Raw genomic sequence first — 7,879 nt, forward strand, 5'->3', positions numbered from 1 at the left:
TTTTAATGGAAACTCTACAAGCCAGAAGAGATTGGGAGCCTATATTCAGCATTCTTTAAGATAAGAAAATCTAACACAGAAATTTATATCTAGCCAAGCTAAGCTTTATAAGCAAAGGAGAAAGAAGAACCTTTTTGGACAAGCAAATACTAAGAAAATTCATTACCACAAGATCTGCCTTAAAAGTGGTGGAGTGCTAAATACAGAAAGGAAAAACTGCTAATGGCCACCATGGAAATGCACTTAAGTACATAGACCATTGACACCATAAAGCAACTACACAATCAAGTCTGCATAATAACCAGCTAACAACATGATGACAGGCTCAACTATGCATTTATCAATATTAGACTTTAATGTAAATGGTCTAAATGCCCACAGAATGGCAAGATGGATAAAGAAGCAAGAGCCAACTATATGCTTTCTTCAGGAGACCCATGTCAAATGCAATGACACCTATAGTCTCAAAGAAAGGGATGGAGAAAAATCTATCAAGCAAATGGAAAACAGAGAAAAGTAGGGGATGCTATCTTAATTTCAGGAAAAACAGACTTTAAGCCAACAATGATCATAAAATACATGACATAATGGCAAAGGATTTAATGCAACAAGAAGATCTAACTATCCTAAATATACATGCACCCAATGCAGGAGCACACAGACTCATAAAGCAAGTTCTTAGAGACCTATGAAGAGACTTAGATAGTCACGCAATAATAGTGGCAGACTTCATCACCACCACCCCCAACAGTAACATAGTCCCATTCTGTGACAGTGACATGGTCTCATTCACAATATCCACAAAAAGAATGAAATACCTAGGAACACACCTAACCAGGGAGGTGAATGATCTCTACAATGACAATTGTAAAACACTGTTCAAAGAAATCAGAGATGACACAAACAAATGAAAGAACATTTCACGATCATGGATAGGAAGAATCAACATTGTTTAGATGGCCATCCTGCAGAAAGCAACGTACAGAATGCCATTCCTGTTAAACTACCAATGACATTCTTGACAGAATTAGAAAAAAAAAATCAACTTTAAAATTTAAACGGAACCAAAAAAGAGCCCAAATAGCCAAGACAATCCTAAGGAAAAAAAAAAAAAATCTGAAGGTATCACATTACCCAACTTCAAACCATACCACAAGGCTACAGTAACCAAAACAGCATGATACTGGTATGAAAACAGACATGACCAGGCATGGTGGCTCACACCTCTGATCCTAGCACTTTGGGAGGGTGAGACAGGCAGATCACCTGAGATCAGGAGTTAAAAACCAGCCTGGCCAACATGGTGAAACCAAGTCTCTACTAAAAATATAAAAAAATTAGCCAGGTGTGCTGGCACATGTCTGTAATCCCAGCTATTTGGGAGGCTGAGGCAGGAGAATTGTTTGTACCTGGGAGGTGGAGACTGCAGTGGGCCAAGATCGCACCACTGCACTCCAGTCTGGGTGACAGAGTGAGACTACCTTCTCAAAAAAAAAAAACCAAAAAAAACCACACAACAACAAAAAAGATACATAGACCGATGCAACAGAATAGAGAGCACAGAACACAGAAATAAAGCCATACACCTCAATCATTTGATCTTTGACAAAGCTGACAAAAACAAGCAATGGGGAAATGACTTTCTATTTAGTAAATAGTGGTAGGATAACTGGCTAACCATATGCGGAAGATTGAAAATGTATCCTTTCCTTTCACCATATACAGAAACCAATTCAAGGTGCATTATAGACAAATGTAAAACCCAAAACTACAAAAACTCTAGAAGTAAACTAGGAAATACCATTCTGGACATAGGCCCTGGCAAAGATTTCATGATAAGGACTCAAATGCAATTGCAACAGCAATAAAAATTGACAAGTAGGACCTAATTTTACTAAGAGCTTCTGCACAGCTAAAGAAACTATCAACAGAGTAAACAGATGACTTACAGAATGGGAGAAAGTATTTGCAAACTATGCATTTGACAAAGGTCTAACATCCAGCATCTATAAGCAACTTAAATCAGTAAACAAGAAAAAAACCCATTGAAAATTGGGCAAAGAACATAAACATACACTTTTGAAAGGAAGACGTACATGTGGCCAACAAGCATATGAAAAAACGATCAACATTACTGATCATTAGAGCAATGCAAATGAAAACCACAACATTTCACACTAGTCAGAATGACTATTTATCAAAATGTCAAATAAATAAGAGATGCTGGTGAGGTAGTGGAGAAAGGGGAATGCTTATAAACTGCTGGTGGGAATATAAATTAGTTCAGCCATTGTGAAAAGTAGTTTGATTCTCTAAAAACTTAAAATGAAACTATCATTTGACCCAGCAATGACATTACTGAGTACATACCTGAAGGAATATACATCATTCTACCATAAAGACAGCCATGTGTGTATGTTCATCGCAGCACTATTCACAATAGCAAACATATAGAATCAACCTAAATGCTCATCAGTGGGTGGACAGGCATATGAAAAGGCGTTCAACATCATTGATTATCAGAGAAATGCAAATCAAAAGTACAATGAGATGTCATCTCACCCCAATTAGAAAACCTTATATCAAAAAGACAGGCAATAACAGATGCTGGTGAGGATGTCGAGAAAAAGGAACCCTTGTACACTGTTGGTGGGCAGGTAAATGAGTACATCCACTATGGACAACAGTTTGGCAGTTTCTCAAGAAGCTAAAAATTGAGCTACCATATGTTCCAGCACTACTGGGTATATACCTGAAAGAAAGAAAATCAGTATATTGAAGATATATCTGCACCCCATATGTTGGTTGCAGCACGTTTTACAATGGCTAAGATTTGGAAGCAACCTAAGTGCTAATCAGCAGATGAATGGATTTAAAAAATGTGGTGCATATACACAATAAAGTACTATTCAGCTATTAAGAAAGAATGAGATCCAAACATTTGCAACAAATGCAAATGTTTGGAACTGGAGATCATTCTGTTAAGTGAAATAAGCCAGGCACAGAAAAACAGACATCATATGTTCTCACTCATTTGTGGGAGGCAAAAATCAAAACCACTGAACTCATGGACAGAGAGAGTACAGGGATGGTTACCAGAGCCTGGGAAGGGGAGTGGGGGTGTTGTGGGAAGGTGAGGATGGTTATTTGGTACGAAAAAATAGAAAGAATGTATAAGACCTACTATTTGATAGCACAGTAAGGTGACTATAGTCAATAATAGATTGTACATTTTACAATAACTCAAAGAGTATAATTGGATTGTTTGTAACTCAAATGATAAATGCTTGAAGGAATGGATGTCCCATTTTCCATGATGTGCTTATTTCACATTAGGAGTATCAAAATATCTCTTGTACCCCGTAAATATATACACCTACTACGTATCCACAACAATTAAAAAATATCTAAATGCTCATCAGTGGTAGACTAGATAAAGGAAATGTGGTACATATACACCATGGAATACTACACAGCCAGAACAAAAAATAAGATTATATGTCTTTTCCAGTAACATGGATGGAGCTGGAGGCCATCAGTAGAAACACTTAACCAAATATTGTGCATTCTCACTTAAAAGTGCGAGCTGAACACTGAGTACACATGAACAGAATTATGAATTTTAAATACTATTTTATTAAAGGAGGAGAAGGGGAATGCACATATTAAGCTAGGGCACCATCTCTGTGCCCTTTCATTCCACATTTTCCTTCATGAAAGAGAATGACAAAGGTACACATTCTCACATAGCAGCTATCAGAAACACAGCTGAAATTTGAATGTGGGCCTTCTTGATATTGTGTGGCCATGCAGCAAGGTACTCTAGGACTATGGGTAAAATAAGCATATGCAGGCACAGCCACACAGATGCACACTCACCCACTGTAGTCAGAGTCCTCTCTCTAAAGAGTACATGTGACCCTTATTTAAAATCATAAAATGTTTTCCCATTCTCCTTAGAGTAGACTTCAAATCCTTTCATGAGGCTCGTAAGGTGATTTTTACCTGGCTATTCAGCCTAGTCATTCTTATCTTCTGTAGTAGTCCATTCCCACATTGCTATAAAGACATACCTGAGACTAGATAATTTATAAATAAAAGAGGTTTAATTGGCTCACAGCTTTCTGAAGTCTGTACAGGAAGCACAGTTGGGTAGGCCTCAGGAAATTTGTAATCATGGCAGAAGGGGAAGAAGAAGCAAGCACATCTTACAAGGTGGGAGCAGGAAGAGAGAATGAATGGGGAGGTGCTACACACTTTTCAAAGAATTCATGAGTTCTCAGATCTCATGAGAACTCTATCATGAGACAGCACTAGGTGATAATGCTAAACCATTAGAAAACACCCACATGATCCAATCATCTCCCACCAAGACACACTTCCAACGTTGTGAATTACAATTCAGCATGAGATTTGGTTGCAGACACAGAGCCAAATCATGTCATCTTTCCTTTGTCTGTTCCAGCTGCTTTGAGGTTATTTCATTTATTTGAATGTGCCATGTTTTGCAATTTTTGTATGTTGTTGCTGCTCCTTTAGTTTCCCCCTATTCTTTTCCCAACTATTTACTTGTGCTTCAAGCTAAGCTTAAATGACCTCTTCATGGAAGGTTTCCTTGACCCCTTAGGCTAGTGTATCACACTTATAGGTATGCTGTGATAGCATAATGTATCCCTCTTTTCTGTAGCATCTTTGAAAACTTGTTATGGACTGAATTGTGTCCCCTCCAGATTTATTTGTTGAAGTCCTAATCCCCAATGTAACTGTTTTTTGAGATAGGACTTGTAGGATGTAACTAAGGTTAAATAGGGGTAATAATGGTGGGGCTTTAATCCAACAGGACTGGTATCTTTATAAATAGAGGAGGGGATAACAGAGATATCTCTTTTTCTGTGCAAACACAGAGGAAAGGCCATGTGAGGGCACAGCAAGAATGTGGTCATCCACAAGCCAAGGAGAGAGGACTCACCAGAAACCAACTCTGCTGGCATCTTGATTTTAAACTTCTGGCTTTGAGAAATATGAAAAAAAGTGTTTGTTGTTTAACCCATGTGTTCTATGGTATTCTGCTACGGCAACTTGAGCATACTACTACAAGTCCATAGTATTTTAATTGTTTAATTATTTAATGTCTGTTTTTCTGATTTTTTAAAATACCTTATGAGCCAAGAACAGTGTCTACCTCATTTATTTTTTATACCTCCAGGGCCTATAAGAGCACTTGACACATAGTAGATTTTGAATAAATATTTATTCAGTAAATAAGCTGCTACTTTTTTTCCTTTATAAACTATGGGATCATTAGAATACACATCTCTCTTGTTACTACTGTGTGTTAAGCATACCTAACGCAGGGCAATTCATTCATTCATTCGTACATTCATCAAATACATTGATCAGAGCAAAGTGAAAACCTATGATAAACAGAGAAGAAAAGTAGAGATTCAGTTTGGGCTGAAAACCTCTTGCTATGCTTCTTTTCTGACAAAACATAAACAAAGGAGACAAACCTAACATTTTCAGTGTTCTTTAACATGATGATCACATAGGTTCTCAGAGGTTATATACCATAAAAGTATATTCCTCAGTTGCCAGCATTAATTTTAATCTTGAAAGGCTTTTAACATGGGCAAATGAGATTTCCTTATAGACATCTTTAACAGGCCAAGGTTAGATTTAAATTTAGATTGTTTGGCTAGAGAATCAGCTTCTTACTACTTGATGCCTTCTCATGTATTACTCCTAATATACACAAATAATATAATGTTTTCCCTGGAAATAGTTTATGGGTACTTGGCAGTGATGCCTTTCTTTCTTTATCCTTCTTATACTAGCTCTTGTCACAATCAAGAATGATATAAATAAATAATCTTATTAAGATTAATGATTTCTTCAACAGCTTTCTGACTCCGTATTAGTAATGAGGTAATGCTTTCTGTAGCAGGAAATAAAATGCAACCCATGAATTTATGACTACTTGCTGAATTTTATATTATTTAGTGATATATTTAATGAGCATTTTCACTATGGTATCTTCCAGAAGACCCTGTGTAATTTTTTTAGACTTAAAAACAAACCTGTTGGTGTGATTTCAATTTCAGCATGCTCAATTTTTTTATACCAACTATAAGAAAAGATAGAACATTTGCACCATCACTTTTGCTAGGTAATTTGGTACCCCCTTTTGTCTCTTTTATGTAATGCAGACTGGAAGATAAGGAGTCTTCAAAGGCCAAGTATATACTTAAGGTAGCTAGGCCTCTGTTAATGAAGAGGATGCATTGCAATGATATATTTTGTTTTCAGAAACTTTTTTAGCAGAGGTAACTATTTAAGAGACCTAGGACATGGCATTTTAGCCCCATGTTGACATGCTGGCATTGCTTCCCATCTCTTGGAGCTCACTGTTCCACCCCCATGAACTCCTGACTCTTTCCTTGAATAACTTGCCAATCTCTATTGACACATGATCCCTATTCTTCTCATTCTGGGAGCCAGTTACATAGTCTTCTGTTCTTCTGGGTTCAGGTCATGTACTTCAGAGAGAGCTTACTGCTTCCTCTTTAAATTACTATCACCTCTAACAAATGGAAAAACATTCCATGCTCATGGATAGGAAGAATCAATATCGTGAAAATGGCCATACTGCTAAAAGTAAGTATTCCATTGGGCTATGTGTCTGTTTTTATGCCAGAACCATGCTGTATTGATTACTGTAGCTCTGTCATATAATTTAAAGTCAGGTACTGTGATTCCTCCAGTTTTGTTCTTTTGGCTTAGGATATCTTTTACTATCCTAGTTGTAGCTCCATGTACATTTTAGGATTGTTTTTGTCTATTCCTGTGAAGAATGCCATTGGTATTTTGGTAAGGATTGCATCAAATTTGTAGATTGCTTGGGGTAGTATGGGCATTTTAACAATATTGATTCTTGCCATCTATGAACATGGAATATTTTCCCAATTTTTGGTGTCCTCTTCAATTTCTTTCATCATTGTTTTATAGTTTTCATTGTAGAAGTCTTTCAATCCTTTGATTAAGTTAATTCCTAGTTATTTAATTTTGTGTGTGGCTGTGGGATTACTTTCTAACTTCTTTTTCAAATTGTTCACTGTTGGCATATAGAAATGCTACTAATTTTTGTGCGTTAATTTTGTATCCTGCAACTTTACTGAATTTGTTTATAAGTTCTGATAGTTTTCTTTTGGAATCTTTAGGTTTCTCCAAATATAAGGTGATACAATCTGCAAACAAGGATAATTTGACTTCTTCCTTTTCAATTTGGATGCACTTTATATCTTTCTCTTGTCTGATTGCTTTAGCATGGACTTACAGTGCTATGCTGAATAACATTGATAACAATGGACATTCCTGTTGTGTTCCATGTCTTAGAGGAAAGGCTTTCCGTTTTTGCCTATTCACTATGATATTAGCTGTGGGTCTGTCATATACGGCTTTTATTATGCGGAGGTAAGTTCTTTTTATCCTCAGTTTTTTGAGGGTTGTTATCAGGAAGGAATGTTAAATTTTTTGAAATGTTTTATTCACCATCAATTGAAATGATCATATGGTTTTTATCCTTCATTCTGTTGATATGATGTATTCATCGATTGATTTCTGTATGTTGAGCCATCCTTGCAACCCTGGGACAAATCCCACTTGATCATGATGAATAATCTTTCTAATGTAGTGTTGAATTCTGTTTCATAGTATTTTGCTGAGGATTTTTGCCTCAATATTCATCAGAGATATTGACCTTTAGTTTCTTTCTTTCTTTCTTTCTTTTCTTTCTTTCTTTTTCTTTCTTTCTTTTTCTTTCTTTCTTTCTTTCTTTCTTTCTTTCTTTCTTTCTTTCTTTCTTTCTTTCTTTCTTTCTTTC

This window comes from Colobus angolensis, unplaced genomic scaffold (genome assembly GCF_000951035.1).
Source record: "Colobus angolensis palliatus isolate OR3802 unplaced genomic scaffold, Cang.pa_1.0 Scaffold430, whole genome shotgun sequence".
Lineage (NCBI taxonomy): Eukaryota > Metazoa > Chordata > Mammalia > Primates > Cercopithecidae > Colobus > Colobus angolensis.